Raw genomic sequence first — 26,621 nt, 5'->3', positions numbered from 1 at the left:
CCATCCTGGCATCCAGAGGTCTCAACGTGATCACAATTGGACTCACACCAGTTGTGAAACGCGCCTGGCTAATTTCTAACACTGCCTGCAACGCAGGAATCATTTAGCCCAATGTGGGGCTTGAACCCTTGACCCCGAGATTAAGAGTCTCATTGACTACAGACCGAGCTATCAGTTGGGAAGCAACTTCGATGACATTGACTATGAGGGTTCAGTCCTGCCCTGTTCGAGGTCTTCTCCGATGAGGAACAAAGGGAGGCAGGTCCTCCACAGCAGAACTTCGCCCTGCTAGGGATCTACCGATGAGCCACTGGGACTGGGAATCCGTCTCAGTACCGAATGTTCCTGGTCAGCTATCTGATCCCCTTTTCATCTTCCGCAGGGGAAGAGGAGATGAGACAGGCAGGAACATCAGAACAGCCACCCAAGTGTCAATCCAGCTGCGGCTACTTGGAAGGAGAGGGGAGGACACCATCATCATAAATTTTTATTTGTATCCTGTCCTCCCCGGCTGAGGCCGGGCTCAGAGCAGCTAAAAACAACACAATACAGTGGTACCTCAGGTTAAGAACTTAATTCGTTCTGGAGGTCCGTTCTTAACCTGAAACTGTTCTTAACCTGAGGTACCACTTTAGCTAATGGGGCCTCCCACTGCCGCCGCCGCCGCGCGATTTCTGTTGCGTGGCGAGACCCCTCCCCAAGTGAAATGAAGACACTGGAGACAATATTTAAGGTTAATGGGCATAAAAAGGCCACAACTTTATTGATTACAGGAATTGGAAGGTATTGGCCTTAGGCGTTGGCTCCTATCAACTCCCCGGCATGGGGATTGGGAAGGGTTATCCACCAGCCGTGGGAGTCCTGTTGAAGTACGCCAACTAGGATCCCACGGGGGATACCGCTCGTGGGCGTGCCAGAGGCCCTCACCTCCCTAGGTTTCGGACAGGGCAACGCCCCCCAGAGTCCTCTACCGGACCACCCTTTTCATTGGGGGAAGGTGATGGCACTTCCTTCCCCCTTCATTTGCATAACAATTAACCCCTGCCAATGCCTAACCGCCAATACCGAAGAAGTTGTGACGTTTGCTATGAGGTAGGCGAAAAAACCAAAAGGCTGGAAGTGCGCCAAGTTGGAAAAATTCCTACCAGGCCCCTTGCGGCGACCAACTGAAGTCCATAGCAAGGTCAAAGCTGGCTAAGCCTAAAGGGAGGGTGGGATGGGAAAACCGGGCAGCTGGAACGGGGCAAAGAGGGCGGTCCCCGGGCGCGCCGGCCTTAAATGGGCCAGGCCACGCCTCCCCGGCCCGCCAATTGGCAGGCCAGGTCGCGGACATGCCCAGGGATTCCCTCTTCTCGCGGGGGCTAAAACCAGTCCCTGCATGCGTGAGAGGGGGTGGCCCACAGCCCCCCCTCCTCACGAGCTCGGAAGTGGCTTTCTCATCCTGAAGGAAAGCCCCTTTCTTTATTACTCCACTGCAGCAAAAGATAACCCCCAGAGCAGGGCTGTCCATCACTTTCTCCAGGCTGTCCATCATTTTCTCTCTGATTTGGGTAAAGGGTCTCCACTTTTAACAGAGACCGTGTGTGAGCCCATTTCACAGATTTTTAGGGCAGTGGGATGTGAGGTGCAGAGGCATTCCCTCCTCATTTACAGATAGGTAGCCGTGTTGGTCTGCCATAGTCAAAACAAAAAAATTCCTTCCAGTAGCACCTTAAAGACCAACTAAGTCAGTTCTTGGTATGAGCTTTCGTGTGCATGCACACTTCTTCAGATACCTCATTTAATTATTGCTTCGCTGCATTTATGCTGCAAGCCATCTTGACATACGCCAGGAAAGTGGGAGGTCATTAATATTCAAATTGCTGAAGCAACGGCTCTCCTTGGGTTGGGCTAGATGACCCCAGGATCCCTTCTAGCTGCATTTCAAAATGTTAGTGTTTTATGTCATTCCCCTCGCTATGATTTAATGATTAGTGTTTTTAAACTGAAGTTGCTGAAACCTTTCAAATAACAAGCCACTAAACATAGTCACTCTGGGGTCGGGGTGGCGCTGTGGTCTAAACCACAGAGCCTAGGACTTGCCGATCTGAAGGTCGGCGGTTCGAATCCCCGCGATGGGGTGAGCTCCCATTGCTCGGTCCCAGCTCCTGCCAACATAGTAGTTCGAAAGCACTCAAAGTGCAAGTAGATAAATAGGTACTGCTCCAGCGGGAAGGTAAACGGCGTTTCCGTGCGCTGCTCTGGTTCGCCACATGACCTGGAAGCTGTACGCCGGCTCCCTCGGCCAGTAAAGCAAGATGAGCGCCGCAACCCCAGAGTCGGCCACGACTGGACCTAATGATCAGGGGTCCCTTTACCTTTTTAATCATAGTCACAGAATCCTAGAATTATCGTGTTGGGAGGGACCACAAGAATCTCAGCTAAAACACCCCTGACAAATGGCCATACAACCTCTGCTTAAAAACCTTAATCGGTGGCGCCCTTTTAATCAATCAAAAGGTTTTACTTAATGAAATCAACCGATTAATCCACTGCGGAGCGCAGACCCCTTTGTTATATTGCATGCAATGACTGTGGTTCTTGGCCAAAATCCACACGGCACATTTTTATTCCGAAGTCCCATTAACACAAGCAAGATTTATTGCCCAGTGGCCCTTAAATACACTTCGTAGTGAGCAGTTGATGCGGCATAGCGGTATCTTTCGACACCAGCCTCCCCTACCTTGCAATATGAGACTGAAAACGCTGGTCCACCTTACAGGGTTGTTGTTAACGACTGCAACCAGAAAATGCCCACGAAGGGCGTTGGAACTCCTGAAAGTACTGTATAAATGCCAGGCAGCAGGTGCCTCAGGGAAGGTCAGATAAAAGGTAAAGGGACCCCTGGCCATTAGGGCCAGTCGCGGACGACTCTGGGGTTGCGACGCTCATCTCGCTTTATTGGCCGAGGGAGCCGGCGTACAGCTTCTGGGTCATGTGGCCAGCAGGACTAAGCCGCTTCTGGCGAACCAGAGCAGCGCACGGAAACGCCGTTTACCTATTTATCTACTTTCACTTTTTTGGGTGCTTTCGAGCTGCTAGGTTGGCAGGAGCAGGGACTGAGCAATGGGAGCTCACCCCGACGCAGGGATTTGAACCGCTGACCTTCTGATCGGCAAGCCCTAGGCTCTGTGGTTTAACCCACAGCGCCACCCACACAGCAGCAAACTAACCACCCTCTTGTTTTGCCATCAACGCCTAGTATTTTAACAACATACTAGACCTGAATATGGAGGTCCCATCTGAGAGCCACCGGAAGAAGTATCCTCTGCTGTGAACTTGTCTAATTCTTCTGAAAAGCCATCAAAGTGATAACCTGGGATAGCTCGGTCGGTAGAGAATGAGACTCTTAATTCCGACTCTGCAATTCTATCATTCAAGGGGCGATTGCCGCCTCTTTGCACAATGCTGCCCGGTGATGAAGCACTCTTGTGAAGACGGAAGTTTATTTGCTTAGAAGCCAACAACGGCCTAGGATTCTAGTGCAAATTCCTCTAGGGGTGGAGGTTTCAGAGAGATTGAAAGTGGAGGGTTTTAAACCGGGAACTTTACTTTGCAAATTGAAGGGTTACAGATCCTCACTTCCCTGCCACTACCTAATATCCTGCCGGTGCTGTTTTGTCTAGCGAAAGATAAAACTCAGTTTTTATGGTGATGCACGGCACTCGCGCAAACACTCATCTCCACCTTTTGTTGGCAGGAGCTATTTGGCCGTGGATTTTTAATTTCTGGGATGACAGGGGCTGTTGAACTAAAGCCTTTAATTGCTTCCAAAGGGATTTAGATTCAAAGTTGGAGGACGGGGGAGCGGTGTTAATATTAATGCAGCACACTGTGTCTGTCTGATATTATAAAACTTCTACAGGCTTCAAAGAGGAGCTGGCAGCCATGCTAGCAAACCTCTGCTGAAGAGAACTTAACATGCAGTTAGCAAAATGTCCAAAAGGCATGGCGGCCTTTGCAATCGCCCCTAAAAGGGCTGGAATTAGCAGGTGCAGGCAGGCAGACCTCACATTGGAAAGAAAGATGTCAATACGCCACTTAAGATTACCCAGGGCCAAGGGGATGGACTTGACCCAAGAACTGTCTAGCTGGCCCTAGATCAATCAAAGGACGTCCACATTCACCAACTCATTTTTTAACAAGCTCATAAGGTATGGTCCATATAGTTAAAGCTATGGTTTACCCAGTAGTGATGTATGGAAGTGAGAGCTGGACCCTAAAGAAGGCTGATTGCCGAAGAATTGGTGCTTTTGAATTATGGTGCTGGCATCTTCCCTTCATCCCCGTCTTCAGCAAAAACGTCTCCATTATTTAGATTTTTGGAACCTTTGGCACAAACTAATGAGGGTGAAAGAGGAGAGTGCAAAATATGGTATGAAGCTCAACATCAAAAAAAGCTAAGATCATGGCCATTGGTCCCATCACCTCCTGGCAAATAGAAGGGGAAGAAGTGGAGGCAGTGAGAGATTTTACTTTCTTGGGCTCAATGATCACTGCAGATGGTGACAGCAGTCACAAAATTAAAAAAATGCCTGCTTCTTGGGAGAAAAGCAATGACAAAGCTAGACAGCATCTTAAAAAGCAGAGACATCATCACAAAGGTCTGTATAGTTAAAGCTGTGGTTTTCCCAGTAGTGATGTATGGAAGTGAGAGCTGGACCATAAAGAAGGCTGATCGCCGAAGAATTGATGCTTTTGAATTGTGGTGCTGGAGGAGACTCTTGAGAGTCCCATGGACTGCAAGAAGATCAAACCTCTCCATTCTTAAGGAAATCAGCCCTGAGTGCTCACTGGAAGGACAGATCGTGAAGCTGAGGCTCTAATACTTTGGCAACCTCATGAGAAGAGGAGACTCCCTGGAAAAGACCCTGATGTTGGGAAAGATGGAGGGCACAAGGAGAAAGGGACGACAGAGGACGAGATGGTGGGACAGTGTTCTCGAAGTTATGAGCATGAGTTTGACCAAACTGCGGGAGGCAGTGGAAGACAGAAGTGCCTGGTGTGCTCTGGTCCAGGGGGTCACAAAGAGTCGGACACAACAAAAAGGTATGGTTAGAAGGCAGAGGTCCTTTCTGATCATCACATACAGGTAGACATACGGACCCTGGCATTCTCGATGTTATTGGGACTCCAATTCTGATCACCCCCTGCCAACATTGCCAACAGTCAGCTGTTGACCTCCAGAAACCTCTGGAGCGCTGCAGATTTCTTATCCCTGCTCTGGAGAATCTGAACTTTTGGGTTCAGGGGGAGAAAGGTTTCTAGCACTCATGTTTGTGTGTTGTGCCCTTTTCCACCTTGCAATGAGGACCTGTCCAGGCAGGGAAAGGGCTGCAGCGCAGTTGCAGGACACCTGCCTGGCATGCAGAAGACCGCAGGTTCGGTCCCCAAGGGAATCTCCAGGTCGGGCTGGGAGAGCCTCCTAGCTCAAGTCCCCAGAGAGCTGCTGCCAGCCAGTGTAGTGTGTATTGAGCCAGATGGGCAAATGATCTGACTCAATCCATGGTAGCTTCTGATCCTACTTCTCTGGAACGGCAGGATGGCCGAGAGTAGGAAATAACTGGCGTGAGACTATCGCCTGCCCTTCTAGAACCCATTGCAGGGTGCTGTAGTGGTTGCTCCATTTGGGCACAAGGAGCTGTTGGCATCCGACTGTCTCTGGGACAATGGAGGTATGCAACAACAGCAGCAAGAATACTCATTGCGAAGTATTGGAAGACACAAGATCTACCCACCCGGGAAGAATGGCAGATGAAGTTGATGGACTACATGGAACTGGTGGAAATGACCGGCAGAATCCGAGACCAGGGAGAAGAGTTGGTGGAAGAAGACTGGAAATTTTTTTTAAAGATTATTTACAGAAATACTGTAAAATCAATGAATGTTAGAAAAATGTTGGAATGAAGTTATATGGCTTTAGCAGAAATGTTATAAGGAACTAAGTACAAATAGATTGCTAATGCATTAAAGGGAAAAAATAAGTTTAGAATATGTTAAGATAAATTACAGGACAGAAAATAGAGGAAGATGGAAAGGAATTGCTGAAACAGTTAATTGAAGTGGAATACAAAAAGGGAGGTGTGAGGAGGTCGATGAAACAAGTGAATAAAAGATAAGATATTGAAATTATTGGATATGTTTTTAATTGTTCCTGTTTTGTTTTGTTAATTCAATGTTTTATGTAGTGTTTTTGTTTTTGTATTGTATCGTATTGTTTTGTTGAATTCTTTTTCCTTTTTTTGGTAATCTTTAAACTGTTAAAAAAATATTATTTTTAAAAAACCCCAATGGAGGGCACCTCCTCTTGGAACTTTGAAGTGCCAGGCATAGCTCTAATGGCTTTAGCCCAAGCGTAGCAGAGTTTTCCTGCACAGCGAAGAAGCTAGTTGAGGTGGAAATGACTAGTCAGCTAGACTCAGAATAACTATTTACAGGATTTATTAAAAGGAAAAAGAAACCAGCAGAGTCTCTGCATACAAAACAAAGTAAAATAAATCCTTTCTTTCTCTCTCTCTTAACCATACACAGCACTTCTACTCCTAACACACCCTCCTAACACAAACTGTGCTAGCATTCCTAGATAACAGAGTTGAGTGCTGGTCGTTAACCAATCAGAGAAAGTAGTTTCTAGGTCAAGCAGACCGTGGCTTTCTGCCAAGAGTAAATTGACACTGCCTTGAGTTAATTGTGTGAAGCCAGAATCTGTAAGTTTTCATGAGAATCAATTAACAGAAACTGAACACCTCCGGGGGTGAAGGGCAACAGCTGGAGAATCGCAGCTGTGGTTGCAGAGACCGGTAACTTGCAACTGCTGCCTCCTATGTTGTTGTGTTTTGCTGCATTTGAAGCCAAAGTGACCTCTCCAGGGTGCAAGCCTGGGCAGTGAGTCTGGCGGTCCTGGGCTGCCCAGACAACAGGACCCCTTTCAGTCTCACTGATGTGGCCCAAAGGAAAGCAGAGCAATGTGCTTGGCTGTAGGAGTTTCTGAAGGAGGCATATTATTATTATTATTATTATTATTATTATTATTATTATTCATACCCTGCCCATCTGGCTGGGCTTCCCCAGCCACTCTGGGTGGCTTCCAGCAAAGTATTAAAATACAGTGGTACCTCGCAAGACAAAATTAATTCGTTCTGCGAGTTTTTTCGTCTTGCAAATTTTTCATCTTGCGAAGCACGGATTCCCATAGGAATGCATTGAAAATCAATTAATGAAATTGAAATCGTCTTGCAAAGCAATTCAAAAAACGAAAAACTCTTTCATCTTGCGAGTTTTTCGTCTTGCGAGGTACCACTGTACAGTGGTCTATTAAACATTAAAAGCTTCCCTAAACAGGGCTCCCTTCAGATGTCTTCTAGAAGTCTGGTAGTTGTTTTTCTCTTTGACGTCTGGTGGGAGGGTGTTGCTATCAAAGGGTTAAAAGGTAGCAGAAACGCTCTAATCACTGAGCAGCTGGAGGTCATTAGGCTTCCAGGAACATGAGTTTGTATAAATAGTCTCCCGTGTGTTTGTTCTTCCCTTTCTCCCCTTTTGGGCGTGTTTGCTGATATGTGTGGTTCGTCGCAGGGGTTTTTTTTTGTTTTGTAAATAAACCTTTTCTTTGAGTTCCAAACCGCTTGCTCCAAGATTCCTCTTTGAAAAGATACTGCCTCTCCTGCCCTTCTTAAACCGCTGCGCGAAATGCTCTGCTGTAGTGGGACTTGTGACGATGGAAGCGCACTGGGCATTTACATTAAACTAATTAAAGTTTAATGGGACAGAGGGCGTTCCACAGGGCGGGTGCCACTACCGAGAAGGCCCTCTGCCTGGTTCCCTGTAACTTGGCTTCTCTCAGGAAGGGAACCGCCAGAAGGCCCTCAGCGCTGGACCTCAGTGTCCGGGCAGAACGATGGGGGAGGAGACGCTCCTTCAGGTATCACAAAGCAGTTTGCGCAGCCCACTAAGATAACAACACAACAAAATTAAGAACTTAGAAGCGTAGAATTGTAGAGTAAGGGACCTTCTAGTCATCTAGTCCAACCCCCTGCAACGCAGATGTTGTTCTCCCAACGTGGGGCTGAAGCCCATGTTCAAAATGAGCCAGGCACATTTTGCCCCTGACTTTTGACCGCTTGCGACCAAGGGAAGATGCCAGGGGGCCAGGATGGTGCCTGACATTTCCACATCTGGAGGTCACTGGATCAGGACTGTTTTCACGCACTAATACCTCATGCCTTTGACAATTCTTTCTGTTGTATTTTTATCTGCGCAATCGGAATGGATTTCCGGAACCCAAAGGGATTTTGTTATCTCAGGAGGACGTGGCGGAGCAAACCAGAGCAAACGTCCAGCTTGATGTTCCTGTCTTCTGCAGAGGACATATCCGTCCACTAAACCCAGAGAGTTGCATTTCCAGGAGCTGATCTCTGTCCCCTGTGCCCCCCAAACCCGTTCCAGCCAGTGGAAGAAGGAGCAACTTCAAGCAACTTTGTTGTTAAAACAAACAAGATGAATTTTAACAGGGAGAAATGTAAAGTATTGCACTTGGGCAAAAAAAATGAGAGGCACAAATACAAGATGGGTGACACCTGGCTTGAGAGCAGTACATGTGAAAAGGATCTAGGAGTCTTGGTTGACCACAAACTTGACATGAGCCAACAGTGTGACGCGGCAGCTAAAAAAGCCAATGCAATTCTGGGCTGCATCAATAGGAGTATAGCATCTAGATCAAGGGAAGTAATAGTGCCACTGTATTCTGCTCTGGTCAGACCTCACCTGGAGTACTGTGTCCAGTTCTGGGCACCACAGTTCAAGAAGGACACTGACAAACTGGAACGTGTCCAGAGGAGGGCAACCAAAATGGTCAAAGGCCTGGAAACGATGCCTTATGAGGAACGGCTAAAGGAGCTGGGCATGTTTAGCCTGGAGAAGAGGAGGTTAAGGGGTGATATGATAGCCATGTTCAAATATATAAAAGGATGTCACATAGAGGAGGGAGAAAGGTTGTTTTCTGCTGCTCCAGAGAAGCGGACACGGAGCAATGGATCCAAACTACAAGAAAGAAGATTCCACCTAAACATTAGGAAGAACTTCCTGACAGTAAGAGCTGTTTGACAGTGGAATTTGCTGCCAAGGAGTGTGGTGGAGTCTCCTTCTTTGGAGGTCTTTAAGCAGAGGCTTGACAACCATATGTCAGGAGTGCTCTGATGGTGTTTCCTGCTTGGCAGGGGGTTGGACTCGATGGCCCTTGTGGTCTCTTCCAACTCTAGGATTCTATGATTCTAAGCCCCAGAGGACGAGACGTGCTGTGCTGTGTATTAATGGCCAGGGAAGTTTTCCGTGCCAGAGAAAATCCCTTTTGGCCTGCACAAGCCTCCCTGCGATTTCCTCCAACGGCTCCCTAAGAGGAAATATACTGGCTGTGGAAGCGATGGAGTTGCCATAGAAACCGGCAGACATCAAATTAGGGGGTTAATTATGAAGCAGGAGGCCAGTGCTCTGAAGGAGGTGAAGAAGGAGCTCGGATTCAAATATCCTTCTACCCTTTCAGACAAAATCAGCTAATCGGCCTCCCTCTTATCGTGGCATCCCGGTGGCTGGTCCCCTTTGGGTAGGGCAGAAGGCCGGGAGATGAACAGTAGGGGGCGCCAGAGGCTGTGACAGGAATATTCTTGCCTTGTGTCCATCCTCCTCTCCCCTCTGATTTCTGCAAGGGCAAGACTGGGTTTAAAGTGGGGGAAGGAAGTGTCCAAGGATTAAGGCTTTCTGGGAGACGATCTATAATGAAATGAAAAAGGTATTTAAATATACCTTTCTGAAGAAACCAGAGGCCTTTCTCCTGGGCATGGTCGGCCAATTGGTGCCAAAGAAGGATAGAACTTTCTTTATGTATGCTACAACAGCAGCAAGAATACTCATTGCAAAGTATTGGAAGACACAAGATCTACCCACCCTGGAAGAATGGCAGATGAAGGTGATGGACTATATGGAATTGGCGGAAATGACTGGCAGAATCCGAGACCAGGGAGAAGAGTCGGTGGAAGAAGATTGGAAGAAATTTAAAGACTATTTACAGAAATATTGCAAAATTAATGAATGTTAGAATGATGTTGGAATGAAGCTAAGTGGTTTTAGCAGTAATGTTACAAGGAGTATGTAAAAAATGGATTGTTAACAGGTGAGAATGCAAAGTTATAATATATTAAGATAAAGGTTTAAGATAAAAACAAAGAGGGAAAGGATTTGCTGAATTAACTAACTGAACTGGAATACAAAAAAGGGATGTGTGAGGAGGTCAGGGAAACAAGCAAATGAAAGATAAGACATGGAAAATTGATTTGCTTTTAATTGTTTTTTATTTTTCTGTATTTTGTATCTTTTTTTCTTTTTCTTATTTTTGTAATCTTTTTTGAAATTTTAATAAATATCATTTTTTTAAAAAAAGTAAAGTGGGGGAAGGAAGAAGCAAGTCAGCAGCATTATTCCTCTAGGTGGTTGGAATTAAGAAGACAGGCAGCTCAGGATGGCTGAAGGCAGGGCAGTGCCCCACATACTGATGCCTTGGGACATATATTTGATGGAAGAAATGGCTAAGGAGCAAATCTGGAGTGGAGTCCCTAAGACCTTGGGTGGTGTCCTGAGAGATCTGCATTGCCTCACAGTACGTTTCCGAGCACAATTCAAAGTGTTGGTGCTGACCTTTCAAGCCCTAAACGGCCTCAAACCAATATAACTGAAGGAGCGTCTCCACCCCCATCATTCAGCCTGGACACTGAGGTCCAGCGCCGAGGGCCTTCTGGTGGTTCCCTCCCTGCGAGAAGTGAGGTTACAGAGAACCAGGCACAGGGCCTTCTCGGTAGTGGCACCCGCCCTGTGGAACGCCCTCCCACCAGATGTGAAGGAAATAAGCTGTAATCCTATCTTTAAAAGACATCTGAAGGCAGCCCTGTTTAGGGAAGTTTTTAATATTTAATGCCGTATTGTTTTTAACACTCGATTGGGAGCCACCCAGAGTGGCTGGGGAAACCCAGCCAGATGGGCTGGGTATTAATAATAATAATAATAATAATAATAATAATAATAATAATAATAATTACAGGGCAGGAGGCACTGGGTGTGGGTTTATGGAACCAAGGGGGAGGTGGCCCAAAAATCTTTCGGAACCACTACCCTAGGGGAAATCTCCTAAACAAGGCTTACTTCTGAGTAGATGTGCTTGAATTGCACTTTCTGAGGAGCCCCCTCACGGTGGCCAAGGAGGTCTCAGGGCTGCCCTGAATCAAATTTCTTTTCAAGGTCATTTTCCAGTAGCACCCAAATGCTCCTTTTCAATTTTGGCACCTTCCATCCCCGGAGATAAAGGCACAGGCAAATTCTCCTGGAATTAATTATTCCTTTCTCGGGCCTGTTGCGAAATAAGGAATGGCGGGCCAACCCAGTCAGATGGGCGCGATACAAATAATAAAATTTATTACCAGTATTTGTATTCAAGATGCCACCCCTCCCAAAATGTTCTACAAATGTCCCCCTCGGGTTTGCAACTTCCCCACACTCCAGAAGATGGCAATATTTGCAGCTTCTGCTCTGCAAGCCTATCCTTCTGAGACACAATATTCTCCCTTCGGGTGAGACAGAGAATAATCTGGGAATAATGACAACGGCATTATGCTGTTTGGGAGGGAACTCACTGAGTCAAGCCACATGTTATAGTAGGAAAGCGAAATGTGTGCACTCATTTAAAGCACCCCCCCCCCAGGAATCTTGGGAACTGTAGCTTGTTAAGGGTGCTGGGAATTGCGGCTCTGTGGGGACAAACTATAGTTCCCATGATTTATTATTATTATTATTAATTTATTTAATCGTTTTTTCGATACAAACATCAACAGCGAAAGATACACACAACAAAAGCCATAATAACAATAATAATGCGATTTGACAATTCAGATTTGAATACATATACCTATGACTACACCTTTTTAAACAATATTTTCCAACTGGGATTCTCGGGGTGTAGTGAGGAGAGAGGCAGTGTTGTGCAGTGGTTAGAGTGTCAGGCTAGGACCTGGGAGACAAAGGCCCAAATCCACCCACTAAAAATGTTTACAGACCAGCATTTCAGCTTTAAAAATCTCATTTGTAAAAACAGTAATATTCAAATTTCAAATATGAAACTTTATAGTAAAAGCCACACAAAGGCTAAAACAGGCATCAAGTTAACCATTTCCTGCATACACCTGGGGGAACAGAAAAGTTTTCAGGAGGTGTTAAAAAAGTTGAAACCTGCTGAAATCTCCAGTGGCAGAGAGTTCCACAGGACTGGGCCCATGACACCAAAGGCTCCCTTCCTGCAAGTTGTTATGAAGCCCCCTATCCCACTCCCAGAGCTACAATTCCCAGAACGGCTTAGCAATCTATCCCTTTCCCGGGGAACTCTGGGGATTGTAGTTCTGACGGGGAATAGGGGTCTCCTAAAAACTCTCAGGAAGGGACGCGGATGGCGCTGTGGGTTAAACCACAGAGCCTAGACTTGCTGATCTGAAGGTCAGCGGTTCGAATCCCTGCGACTGGGTGAGCTCCCGTTGCTCAGACCCTGCTCCTGCCAACCTAGCAGTTCGAAAGCACACCAGTGCAAGTAGATAAATAGGTACCACTCCGACAGGAAGGTAAACATTGTTTCCGTGCGCTGCTCTGGTTTGCCAGAAGTGGCTTAGTCATGCTGGCCACATGACCTGGAAGCTGTACACCGGCTCCCTCGGCCAGTAAAGCGAGATGGGCACCGCAACCCCAGAGTCGTCTGCAACTGGACCTAATGGTCAAGGGTCCCTTTACAAACTCTCCGGACCCTTGGCAAACTACAGTTCCCAGAATCTACTGGGGGAGAGCCATGGTATCACAGCGCTTTAAATGCTGCGAACATGGCCTTACTCGTGAGGTGGGCTGCAAAATACCCCCACTTTACGTAGGCCACCGAGTAAGCTTTGTCTCTGTGTAGCATGGCACGGAACACGGATCTCGCCCAGCCGGAACACGGATAAAACCCAGTGCCAAAACCCAACAGGGTTAGCCACGGCGGCAAAAACCCTTGCAACCGTTTTGATCACAGGTGGGCCTGTCACACCCAGATTTTTTCGTCCCTCTGATTCTGGCCCATTGACAGAATGGTCCAGCTGGCCTGCACCCAAAGAGCCAGGTTTCGCCACCGACATCGGGCAAACCGGGTCGAGTATGACGCTTGTGGCACTTTTTGGCACGCAGCGCAGAAACTCCAGACAGACTGCGTGGCCAGAGGCTCCCTGCGGGGCGTGATCAAAGGCAGCATCCTGGCATCTCAAGCAGACATGGTGCCAGGTTGTAAAACCCACGTCAAAAGGAACAGGGTTCAGGAGATGACTTTCAGGGCGCTGGTTGTGACATCGTTTTCCAAAAAGTGCTTTTTTGTTTCATTTCATAGGAAGCACTTCAATCTGCTGGGTTCATTACAGCGACAAATTATAGAGGGCCCTGCCTTGCAAGCTTAAAATTACAGAAACGATATGGGGAAAATAATAATAATAATAATAATAATAATAATAATAATAATAATAATAATTATTATTATTATTATTATTATTATTATTTATTTATACCCCACCCATCTGACTGGGTTTCCCCAGCCACTCTGGGTGGCTTCCAACAGAATATTAAAATACAATAGTCTATTAAACATTAAAAGCTTCCATAATCAAGGCTGCCTTCAGATTAATAACAACAACAACAACAACAACAACAACAATAATACTACAGTGGTACCTCAGGTTAAGTACTTAATTCGTTCCGGAGGTCTGTTCTTAACCTGAAACTCTTCTTAACCTGAAGCACAACTTTAGCTAATGGGGCTTCCCACTGCGCACAATTTCTGTTCTCATCCTGAAGCAAAGTTCATAACCCGAGGTAATATTTCTGGGTTAGTGGGGTCTGTAACCTGAAGCATATGTAACCTGAAGCGTCTGTAACCTGAGGTACCACTGTAATAATAATAATAATCATCATCATCATCATCATTTCTTTATACCCTGTCTATCTGGCTGGGTTTCCCCAGCCACTCTGGGCGTCTTCCAACACAATATTAAAATACAATAGTCTATTAAACATTAAAAGCTTCCCTAAACAGGGATGCCTTCAGATGTCATCCAAAAGTCTGGTAGTTGTTTTTCTCTTTGACATCTGATGGGAGGGCGTTCCACAGGGCGGGTGCCACCACCGAGAAGGCCCTCTGCCTGGTTCCCTGTAACTTGGCTTCTTGCAGGGAGGGAACCACCAGAAGGCCCTTGGAGCTGGACCTCAGTGTCCGGGCAAAGCAATGGGGGTGGAGAAAGGGAAAAGATGGAGGAGTCGAAAGCCCGAAACGGAACTCGGCCCAGTAGACCTAGTAGAGTGTCTCCACCCCCATCGTTCAGCCCGGACACTGAGGTCCAGTACTGAGGGGCTTCTGGCGGTTCCCTCCCTGCGAAAAGCGAAGTTACAGGGAACCACTCAAAGGGCCTTCTCGGTAGTGGCACCCGCCCTGTGGAAGGGAGATTACAGGAAACCAGGGAGAGAGCCTTCTCGGTGGTGGCACCCTCTTTTTGGAACGCCCTCCCTTCCAATGTCAAGGAAATATACGATATGACTTTTAGAAGACATCTGAAGGCAGCCGTGCATAGGGAAGTTTTTTAACGTTTGACGTTTTATTGTCTTTTTATATTTTGCCGGAAACCGGCCACAAAGTGGCTGGGAAACCCAGTCAGATGGGCTACATATACATAATAAGAAAAAATATTATTATCATTTTAAAATTACTACTGGAGAGTCCTGTATTTTAGGGGGTTGGACTAGATGACCCTCAGGTCCCTTTGAACTCTACAATTCTATGATGATGAAATAGCAGCGATAAAAGTTATTTTCTCCCCCACCCCATCTAAAAAGGCAAGTTTTTCGGCAAAGCAGAAGCGTGTTGGTGCCTGGGAAATGGGCTGTATCTCAGTGGCAGAGCAACTAAAATCACAGAACTGCAGAGTTGGAATAATAATAATAATAATAATAATAATAAATTTTATTTATACCGCACCCAGCCAAGACAAGGCTCAGGGCGGTTAACACCAGGTATAAAAACAATTCAGATGGACTACATGGAACTGGCCGAGATGACTGGCAGAATCCGAGACCTGGGGGAAGAGAGGGTTGAAGAAGACTGGAAGAAATTTAAGATTTACTTACAAAAACATTGTAATCTGGTTGAATGTTAAGAAGGATGCTTGATCATAAATAACTGCCTACCACTGAATTAGATTTGAACTTGATAAGTGAGACTAACGAAAATATGAATTTTCTGGAGAACTGTTAGATTCTATTTAAATGAGCGGATATAAGGTTGTAAACAAGATGATAATTTGCTTGAAAAAATGTTATAACGATGTAAGTGGGAGCGGGAGACGTGAGGGAGTTCAAAGAAGTGATGAAATTATGTCATGATATAAGTAATGTTGTTTATTATTTACGCATTGTATCCAAACAATCTCAATAAATATTTATATATATATATATATATATATATATATATATATATATATATATATATATGTGCTTTCGTAGATTTTCACGGGTACAGGAATGCAGGTTTTGGTGTCCTCGGGTGTCTTCCCGTGTAAAAGTTGGGGTGTCTAGGCGACGTTTCGACGAGGTCTCACTCGTCATCTTCAGGCTGGTGCTTTCGGCTTCTTGTTACTGGAACAGAGCGGGATCTCAATGTTTGAGTTCCTATAAATACTGTAGAGGGGGTGTGGTGTCTAGCCTCCAATGTTCTGGGCAGAGAGGAAGTTCCCAGGCTAGTGTGCCTTTTCTTCTTTTGTTCCTTAATTACTTGAGAGATACCTTGAGTGATTTCTTGAGTGATATCCTGAGTACCACTTAGGTGGGTCATTAGGTGTGGATTAGTTGCTAAAGTCTTTGTGTCTTGACCTCTTGAACTTTGTGAAGAGTTTTCCTGAGAAGATGGCTGTATTGCACTTAGTTGTGCTTTGGCTTGGCTTCGTGTATAGGGGCGAGCTGTGGTTTTGTGGCTTGTGTCAGCCAGATCTGTGTAGGGATTGCAGGGGGGTGCAGCATCCGGAGGTGCCACCATGGATTGGCTACTGGATGGTGTCAGTAATTCATCTGTGGAGAGGGTCTGGGTTTGGGTCTGGTGTGGTTGATTGGTGTTGGCGTTCTGTGTGCCTCTGGATCTGGTGTCAGTTTTTGTGGGGAGGGCTATATATATATATATATAAACAATTCAGTCTCCAACAGCATCTCCGGGTAAGGCTGGGAACAGGCCCCCTGTCTGAAACCCAGGACAGCTGCTGCCAGTCCGAGCAGGCTATACTAAGATAGTTGGAGCAACGGCCCGACTGGGTATAAGGCTGTTCCTGTCTAATCTCAGCCTGCTCCAACATAGGTCTCTCTTGTTGTATCAAGCATCTGAAAGCATGTGGCCATTTTGGTTCTTGCGTAATCGGGGGTGTGTGTTTTGCAGGGGGGGATAAAACAATTAAACAGAATAGAACGTCCTCAGGATTTGGAAAACATCTCTGCTGGATTTGGAATCCAAGAGTTATTATGTTACATACTGCGCAGATGAGCCTTTTAAAAAGAAAGAAAGAAAAAAGCCATAAATGCTGCCTTGACCTTGATACATGCAGGCAGGAAGCATTTTCGTAGAGGGAGATTTTATTCCCCTCCTCCTCCTAATTACTATTATTTAATGCCAAACTGTATGCCAGCAGGGCTACACCAACCTTGCACTACCAACCTTACTGTATGCTAGTGAAACATGGACCACTTATAAACGTCATCTCCAACTTCTCGAAAGATTCCATCAACGGTGTCTCCGGAAATTTTTACACATCACTTGGGAAGACGGGCAAACTACTGCCAGTGTACTGGAAGAAGCAAAGATCACCAGTGTTGAAGCAATGATTCTTCAACATCAACTTCGTTGGACTGGTCAAGTTGTGAGGATGCCTGATGATCGTCTGCCAAAGCAACTGCTCTATTCTGAACTTAAAAATGGAAAGTGTAATGCTGGTGGTCAACAAGAGAGGTTTAAAGACTGTCTCAAGGCAAATCTTTAAAAATGTAGTATAAACACTGACAACAGGGAAACACTGGCCTGCGAGCGCTCCAGTTGGAGAACAGCCTTTACCAAAGGTGTCATGGGCTTTGAAGACACTCGAACTCAGGACAAAAGGGAGAAACATGCTAGGAGGAAGGCACGCTTGGCAAACCCACACCGTGATCAACGCCCTCCCGGAAATCTATGTCCCCACTGTGGAAGGACGTGTGGATCCAGAATTGGCCCCCACAGTCACTTGCGGACTAACTGTTAAGACTGTGTTTAGGGAAGACAATCTTGGCTACGAGGGGTCGCCACAGAAGAAGAAGAAGACTACAGTGGCATCTCGATTTACAGACGCTTCAGGTTACAGACTCCGCTAACCCAGAAATAGTACCTCGGGTTAAGAACTTTGCTTCAGGATGAGAACAGAAATCGTGCTCCGGCAGCGGCAGCAGGAGGCCCCATTAGCTAAAGTGGTGCTTCAGGTTAAGAAGTTTCAGGTTAAGAACGGACCTCCAGAACAAATTAAGTACTTAACCCGAGGTACCACTGTATTATTTAAGGCCAAACTGGATGCTGGCAGGGCTATGAAACTGGCAGACCTGGCATGCAAGTCAGGAGAGGCCTGTTGTTTTCCATACCACATTTCCAACAACAAAGTCAAGTCCAGAGAGACTCACGAAAGGAGGAGCTGGTGCGTTTTTGCAGAAATTGTGCTTCCTGGGCTCGCCCTTTGCACCCGGTTGACCTTTGGCCTTACGCAGCAAAAATCCCTGGATGTTCTCAGGGTAGAATGTCCTGCTCTCCACCCCCCACCTTTCGAAGACCCTGCCAGACTGTTTTTAATGCTGGAAAAACCAGGAGGGCTTGAAAAGAGGAGACTAACAGGAGATTAGAGTCGGGCGATTATCTGGTTTTCAACATGTGACGTACCACCAGCTAAACATCGGGATATACGGATATATCACAATGCCTGACATAAGGATGGAGCTATGTAGAGGAGGCATGGACTGGCTCCACAGTTTTTCCCGCACTGTGATTTTTGCACTGCATACACAAACACACACCACGATTCGCAATATCTTTGCCAGGTCCAAATTTACGGAACCAATATCACGCTATGGACCTCAAACTGGTTTTGGTTGATTATATCATCCAGTCCTAGAGGAGATATGATAGGTAAAGGTAAAGGGACCCCTGACAGTTAAGTCCAGTCGCAGACGACTCTGGGTGTTTGAGCAAATCAGTGCCTGCAGAGAAGATAAAGGTCGCTCAAGCAACTGAGCCAAGCTGCACGGTAAAAAAGCTTGAGCCTCAACCTAGCATATCTACCCAACTCAACTTAAATGCAAATTGCTCTCTACTTCGCAATAACCGGCAAAACCAAGAGCATATGTACCATAATTGATTTTAGATGGAAAAACTGCTAGGAATGTGACAGATGACTGATTTAAAAAGGTAAAGGTAAAGGACCCCTGACAGTTAAGTCCAGTTGCAGATGACTCTGGGGTTACTGCACTCATCTCGCTTTACTGGCCGAGAGAGCCGGCATTTGTCTGCAGACAGTTTTTCCGAGCTGGTAAAGGATAAAGGGACCCCTGACTATTAGGTCCAGTCGTGGCCGACTCTGGGGTTGCGGCGCTCATCTCGCTTTACTGGCCGAGGGAGCCGGTGTACAGCTTCCGGGTCATGTGGCCAGCATGACTAAGCCGCTTCTGGCGAAACCAGAGCAGCGCACAAAAATGCCATTTACCTTCCCGCCGGAGCGGTACCTATTTATCTCCTTGCACTTTGACGTGCTTTCGAACTGCTAGGTTGGCAGGAGCAGGGACTGAGCAACGGGAGCTCACCCTGTCGCGGGGATTCGAACCGCCGACCTTCTGACTGGCAAGCCCAAGAGGCTCAGTGGTTTAAACCACAGCGCCACCCATGCCCCATATGATAGCCTTCTTCAAATATCTCAAGGGCTGGCACATGGAAGATGGAGCAAGCTTGTTTTCTCCTGCCCTGGAGGGCAGGACTTGAACCCATGCCTTCAAGTCACAAGAAAGGAGATTCCGACTAAACGTCAGTCGACGACAGTAGACAGTGGAACGGTCTCTCTCGGCAGGTGATGGACTCTCCTTCCTTGGAGGTTTTTAAGCAGAGGTTGGCTGGCCATCTGTCATGGATGCTTTAGCTGAGATTTCTACATTGCAGTGGGTTGGATTAGATGACCCTTGGGTCCCTCCCAACACTACAATTCTATGATTCTAGAAACTTGTAAACAGCGACTTGCAATGCAAAGGCTATTGTTGTGGTTTGGAAGTTTGGCTTTTGCTTTAAACCAGGAAAGGTGTCCTTTCTCTGGAATTCCAAGTTCTGAACTATGCCGCAAAAGCAGAGCAGCTGTGAATGCCAGGTCAGAGGTCCTGGCCAGAAAGTCTTCTATGCCTGGAATTTATCAAAAGCATCTTGGGTATCAAGGGAGATTTTTATTTATTGCATTCCAGCCTTGAAACACAGGTAGCAAAACGCGGGATGCCCACAAACCCAGGTGGGCAAGGTCTTACGCTTCACAAGCCAGAGGAATGCAGAGACTCGATTGGATTAGAACGCATTCCTCTCTGCTGGGGACAGCAATCTTAAAACAGAATCCGCAAGCAGAAATTGCAGAGAGCAGGGAAAACCCCCTTCATTTTGGTTGGGGTGTGGAATAGAAAATCTCTCTTTTAGGGACACCAGGACCAGTGATATTAGTAAGGATGAGCAATTCTGTCGAGGTTCCCTGAGCTTCCCATTTTTCCCATCTAAAGTTCGCTTCTCCATATTTTCAAATCGGTTTGTGACTTTTTTTAATAAAAAAGAAAACACAAAAATTCATCAGCATTCTATTGCAAATTTCTCCTAACATGCATCTTGGTATTTTTTTTGGGGGGGGGGATGTTTTGAACAATACACACCTTTTTTGTAGAGCAATTTCCCCATATGGTTTTTCCTAAGTTGTATTTTCACGAATATACGCATTTGTATGCAACCTTTATGCATTTTTGTGCGCATGCTTCGCACCGTAAAATTCGGAGAAGTACGAATTTCACTGGGCGGCTATGTTTCAGTCCATGTGTTGTTGTTGTTGTTAAGTGTGCATGAAGTAGGCTCATGCACTGAAACAAATCTCTCTTTCCTAGATGAAGATGTTCTAGAAAATGTTGAATCAGACGAATTTTTGAATTGCGAAAGTGCTCAACCACAAACAGCAAAATGCTGTATATCAGAGATGGGAAGCCTATGGCTCTTGAGATGGCGTGGACTACAACTCCCATGATTCTTGGCCCTGCTGGCTGGGGATGATGGGAGTTGGAGTCCGGCAACCTTTGGAAGGTCACAGGTCAGCCACCCCTGCTATACACATTTCTTCAGATGTCTTCAAGTTCCTCTGACTCAGAAAGTGTTACTTCTGAGCAAACATGGACAGCACTGGGCTAGTCGTACTACCAACCTTACTATATGCTTATGAAACATGGACCACTTATAAACGATATCTCCAGCTCCTTGAAAGATTCCATTAACGGTGTCTCTGAAAATTTTTACACATCACTTGGGAAGACAAGCAGACTAATGTCAGTGTACTGGAAGAAGCGAAGATCACCAGTGTTGAAGCAATGATTCTTCGACATCAACTTCGCTGGACTGGTCATGTTGTGCGGATGCCTGATTATCGTCTGCCAAAGCAACTACTCTATTCCGAACTTAAAAATAGAAAGCATAATGCTGGTGGTCAACAAAAGAGGTTTAGAGACTCTCTCAAGGCAAATCTTTAAAAATGTAGTATAACCACCGATAACTGGGAAACACTGGATTGCAAGTGCTCCAATTGGAGAACAGCCTTTACCAAAGGTGTCATGGGCTTTGAAGACACTCGAACTCAGGACGCAAGGGAGAAACGTGCTAAGAGGAAGGCACACTTGACAAATCCACACCGTGATCAACTCCCGCCCTGAAACCAATGTCCCCACTGTGGAAGGACGTGTGGATCCAGAATTGGCCTCCACAGTCACTTACGGGCTCACTGTTAAGATCTCATTCATGGAAGACAATCTCACTCGGCTACGAGGGATCGCCAAAGAGAAGAGAAGAGAGTCCTCATGAAAACGCAGAATAAATCAAGTGTTAGTGTGTTCGGTTCTAGGTCAGGTTCAGGCAGCTGATACGATTTCAAGTTTATGCTTGTTTATGCTCACTCCAAAAAGGAACAATGTGATTGCTCCACAACTCTGGGAAGGTGTTTTTTGGGAGGGGCTGGTTTGGGGGTTTAGAACGTAAGACAAGATGGCCGGATCAGGCTGAAGGGACTCATCTAGTCTAGCATCTTGTTCTTGCAGTCGCCAAACGGATGCCTTTGGGAAATCTGCAAGCAAGTTTACAGCAACTGCTTTATAGCTAGATCTTCAGCTCTCGGCTGAGCCTGCATGCATGAAAATGAAGCAATTCACTTCCAGGGAAGAACTGTTGTTGTTGTTGTTGTTGTTGTGAAGAATTGTTGTTGTTGTTTATTGAATTTATATACCCACCAAATGACTTGACTTCCAGCCGTTCTTGTGGGGTACGTGTGTAGGTATGTTGATATGTACGATATAGGTAGGTATTACATAGATTAATGTAGGTATGTTTTATATTATGAAAATAAGGTAGTGTGTTGTGTATTGTGTAAATGTATATGTATGTGTTTTATATGTTAATAAAGTCTAAATCAATCAATCAATAAAAGAATTTATATACCATCCTATTCCTGGGGGTCTCGGGGCAGTTCACAGAATAAAATCAAGATATAAAGCCACAAAATACATATTAAAATAAAAACGACAACCCAACAACACTCCCCACCCCCCTTCGAAAAGAGTCACATTTTAAAAGGGCATATAAGATGTCAATAAGATCAGCCAAAGGCCTAGTTAAAAAGGAACGTTCTTGCCTGGCGCCTGAAGGTGTGTGATGAAGGTGCCAGGCAAACTTCCCTGGGGAGAGCATTCCAGAGACAGGGAGCCACCACTGAGAAGGCCCCGTTCTCGTGTTGCCACCCTCTGGAACTCTCGAGGAGGCACACAAGGGAGGGCCTCAGAAGATGATCTCAGGGTCCGGGTAGGTTCATATGGAAAGAGGCAGTCCTTGAGGTATTGCGGTCCTGAGCTGTTAAAGGCTTTATAAGCCAAAACCAGCACTTTGAATTGGGCCTGGAAATTAATCGGTAGCCAGTGCAGTTGGACCAGGATCAGTGTAATGTGCTCAAATAAGTCTTACTCCGGTGAGCAACCTGGCCGCTGAATTCTGCACTAGATGAAGTTTCCGAACCGTCTCCAGAGGCAGCCCCACGTAGAACGCATTGCAGTAATCTAACCTTGAAGTTAACAGAGCATAGACAACAGTAGCTAGGCTATCCCTGTTCAGATAGGGGCATAGCTGGGCCACCAGCCAAAGCCGATGGAAAGGTTTTTTGCCCATCACCCCAGTCAAGAGGAAAAGATTAAGGGGAGATGGGTTTATGTGAGATAATAATAATAATAATAATAATAATAATCTTTATTTATACCCCGTCCTCCCCAGCCAAGACCAGGCTCAGGGCGGCTAACAACCAATAATTAAAAACAAGTTGATTAAAATACAATTTAAAAAACAAGATTAAAATACAACATTAGGATGCAGCCTCTTCACAGGAGGAGAAAGGAAAAAGAAAGAGGGGGAGGGAATCAAACTGATTCTAAGCCAAAGGCCAGGAGGAACAACTGGATCTTGAGATACAAGAGCAAATGGTGGGTCAGGGGAGCGAAATCTGGCTTTCTTCTTACTGAACAACGCAAATATTTCATAATCCGCCCAGAGCCCTACCGATAGGGTAGGAAAGCAATTTTGGCAGGCCGTCACGAGCCACCTCTGCTCTCTTCTCGAAACCGGATAACAAATCATTTCCAAGAAGCAGGAAAAACAGCATTTTCTCCATCTCCTCCCCACCCCCCCACCCCAAACATGGCTCAGAAGAGGACATTCCTGTAGTGTTTGGGCACTTTTGCCGCACGGGGCCTATTTTTAGTCCGGTCTAAAATACGCAGCAGTTATTTATAGAAAAGGTTCTTTTGCAAACACCTTTTGGAAGCGCATCCTTCAAAACGCACGCTATTAAAAATGAAAATCAAAGGCGTTCACTGCTGGGGCCCAGACAGATTATCAGCAACCTGCATTCCTGTCTACTGATATGTTTATCCGTTTAAACACAAGGCTTTCCCCCCTGAAGATATATGTGTATGAAATCTGGAATGCATGACATATGCAGCTTCCCACCTCCTGGAAAAGGTCAGAAATAGCCAGAAAGTTGAGCAAAAGCTTGCCAAGAGAATGACACGTGGGTGTTCAGAGGGCTGAGACGCGGCTGGAAGGGGGCAGGAATTTAACGTGGCTCCCCCAAGCCTGCCAATAGGTTACAAAATCAAAAAGAAGGAGGGGATACACCAGCACGTCACCAATTTGACTTCAAAACAGCGTAGCCGGATACCCCTATCCTGCCCTACATGCTGAGAGGCAGGACCAGCCAGGTGCCTCAACAAGAAACCTACAAGCAGGATTCGAACATGAGGCCACACTCCACTCCTGCTAGCATCCTTCGATAGCTCTCTCTCCCTCCATGAATTAGTCTCATCCTTCTTTAAAGCTATCTAAGTTGGTTGGAGCGAGTTTCGCAGTTATCAGTCCTGAACTTCCCCAAATTTCCCAGCTTCCATCGATAAAATAAGGCTCGTTTATCCAGGCTACAGCAAACAGAATATTTGTTGTTGTTTAGTCGTGTCCGACTCTTCGTGACCCCCTGGACCAGAGCACGCCAGGCACTCCTGTCTTCCACTGCCTCCTGCAGTTTCGTCAAACTCATGCTGGTAACTTTGAGAACATTGTCCAACCATCTCGTCCTCTGTCATCCCCTTCTCCTTGTGCCCTCCATCTTTCCCAACATCAGGTTTTTTTCCAGGGAGTCTTCTCTTCTCATGAGGTGGCCAAAGTATTGGAGCCTCAGCTTCAGGATCTGTCCTTCCAGTGAGCACTCAGGGCTGATTTCCTTCAGAATGGATCGGTTTGATCTTCTTGCAGTCCATGGGACTCTCAAGGGTCTCCTCCAGCACCACAATTCAAAAGCATCCATTCTTCAGCAATCAGCCTTCTTTATGGTCCAGCTCTAACTTCCATACACCACTACTGGGAAAAACACAGCTTTAACTATACGGACCTTTGTTGGCAAACAGAATATACGGTAGAGTAAAATTTTAAAAAAATCTGCAGCGTTCCCTTTTGAAACCTGTTTGCATACCCCTGCCGCCTTTTGGGGAACACTGCTGTAAAGGAATATATTTAAGAAAGATACAGTCATACCTCAGGTTGCAGCCGATTCAGGTTGTGTTTTTTTCGGGTTGCAGACCCCCGAAACCCGGAAGTACCGGAACGGGTTACTTCCGGGTTTCGGCGATCGTGCATGTGCAGAAGTGCTAAATCGCGCTTTGCACATGCGCAGAAGTGCCGAATCGTGGGTTGCGAATGTGCATCCTGCACGGATCACGTTCGCAACCCGAGCGTCCACTGTACTGGCAAGCAGGAAGGTGTGCAGAGGAGGGTGACCAAGATGTCTGGGAACCAAGCCTGATGAGGAATGGTTGAAGGAGCTGGGTATGTTCAGCCTGGAAAAGAAGAGGCTAAGAGGAGATATGATAGCCATCTTCAAATATCTCAAGGGCTTTCACATGGAAGAGGGAGCAAGCTTGTTTTCTCCTGCTCCGGAGCGTAGGACTTGAACCCACGGCTTCAAGTTACAAGAAAGGCGATTCCGACTAAATTTCAGGAAGGACTTTCTGGCGGCAAGAGCTGTTTGATGGTAGAACTGCCACGAGAGATGGTGGACTCTCCTTCCTTGGACGTCGTAACACAGAGTTTCGATGCATGTCTGCCAGGGATTCTTCAGCTGAGATTCCTGCATTGCAGGGGGTTAGACTAGATGGCCGCTGGGGTTCCCTTTCGACGCTACAGTTCTATGATTCTATATATATATGTATGTAATACAAACCTAGGTAATGAATCCTTTTGCGGCGACAAAAACCAGGGTCCCTGCCCAGCGGCAATGTTAAAAACTACCAGACTTTTAGAAGACATCTGAAGGCAGCCCTGTTTAGGGAAGCTTTTAATGTATTACGGTGTCTTAATATTTTGTTGGAAGCCACCCAGAGTGGCTGGGGAAGCCCAGCCAGATGAGTGGGGTATAGATAATAAATTATTATTATTATTATTATTATTATTATTATTATTATTATTATTCAAAGAGGCATAAAAACGCCACTCAAACTTCCCCAGTCGCTGAACCTACAATGTTCGCATTTACAGCTCTCTGGTTTGTGGGAGCAACTTGAGAAGCAAGTTATTATTAGACGGCTCTGTGGGCAATTTCTCTGCGGTCGCCAGTCACAGTTTACGAGCGTCCTTCGCCCACAGACCCAGCTCAGCGTTCCAGCTGCTGGATCACTAACCGCCTTTTTCCTCCCAAGGGGTAACCTCCGTTCAGGGGCCTGTTGTGATTGCGGGACTTTGCAAAGCAGAGAAACTGGTCGGGATCCGAGATGGGCAGCAGCCAGGCTCAGACTGGCACCTGTCCATCGCGTTGCGGGCGTTGGTCCTGGGGACGGAGGGAGGAGAGAAAGGACAAAGAGAGGAGGGGAGAAGAAAAATAATGACTAGGGAGAGTGGAATGTTATTTACCGCGAAGCACTCGGAAAAAGACAATGGGAAAGCTGGGAGTGTGGCAGCGTGCGGGCCAGGTAATCGGCCATTGCCACCATGGTGCCCTCTGGTGCCCTGGAAGGGCTGAAGAGGAATGAATTGTGGTTGGAGAACCCTACAAGTGAAGTAAGAACCTTTTATTGAGGGTGAAAGAGGAGAGCGCAAAATATGGTCTGAAGCTCAACATCAAAAAAACGAAGATCATGGCCACTGGTCCCATCACCTCCTGGCAAATAGAAGGGGAAGAAATGGAGGCAGTGAGAGATTTAATTTCTTGGGCTCCATGATCACTGCAAATGGTGACAGCAGTCACGAAATTAAAAGACGCCTGCTTCTTGGGAGGAAAGCAATGACAAATCTAGACAGCATCTTAAAAAGCAGAGACATCACCTTGCCAACAAAGGCCTGTATAGTTTAGCCAGTAGTGATGTATGGAAGTGAGAGCTGGACCATAAAGAAGGCTGATTGCCGAAGAATGGATGCTTTTGAATTCTGGTGCTGGAGGAGACTCTTGAGAGTCCCATGGACTACAAGAAGATCAAACCCATCCATTCTGAAGGAAATCAGTCCTGAGTGCTCACTAGAAGGACAGATCCTGAAGCTGAGGCTCCAAGACTTTGGCCACCTCATGAGAAGAGAAGACTCCCTGGAAAAGACCCTGATGTTGGGAAAGATGGAGAGCACAAGGAGAAGGGGACGACAGAGG

The 26,621-nt window shown here is 46.3% G+C and overlaps 2 protein-coding genes across 2 annotated transcripts in view; both read right to left on the bottom strand.

The window, feature by feature from the left end:
- Window positions 1-26,621, bottom strand: part of ARHGEF17 (Rho guanine nucleotide exchange factor 17) — a 176,004-nt gene that overhangs the window by 81,282 nt on the left and 68,101 nt on the right. The window lies entirely within an intron of this gene.
- P2RY6 (pyrimidinergic receptor P2Y6) overlaps window positions 25,112-26,621 on the bottom strand; it is a 125,761-nt gene continuing 124,251 nt past the window's right edge. Inside the window, exon 3 of the mRNA XM_083737038.1 lies at window positions 25,112-25,135. The gene's annotated coding sequence lies outside the window, so the exon portion shown is untranslated. The remainder of the gene's footprint in view (window positions 25,136-26,621) is intronic.

The sequence above is a fragment of the Podarcis gaigeae genome, assembly GCF_964106915.1.
Source record: "Podarcis gaigeae genome assembly, chromosome: 4".
In the NCBI taxonomy this organism is placed as follows: Eukaryota; Metazoa; Chordata; class Lepidosauria; order Squamata; family Lacertidae; genus Podarcis; species Podarcis gaigeae.
Note: the sequence above shows the minus strand (reverse complement) of the source record. Positions and strands in the feature narration are given on the sequence as shown.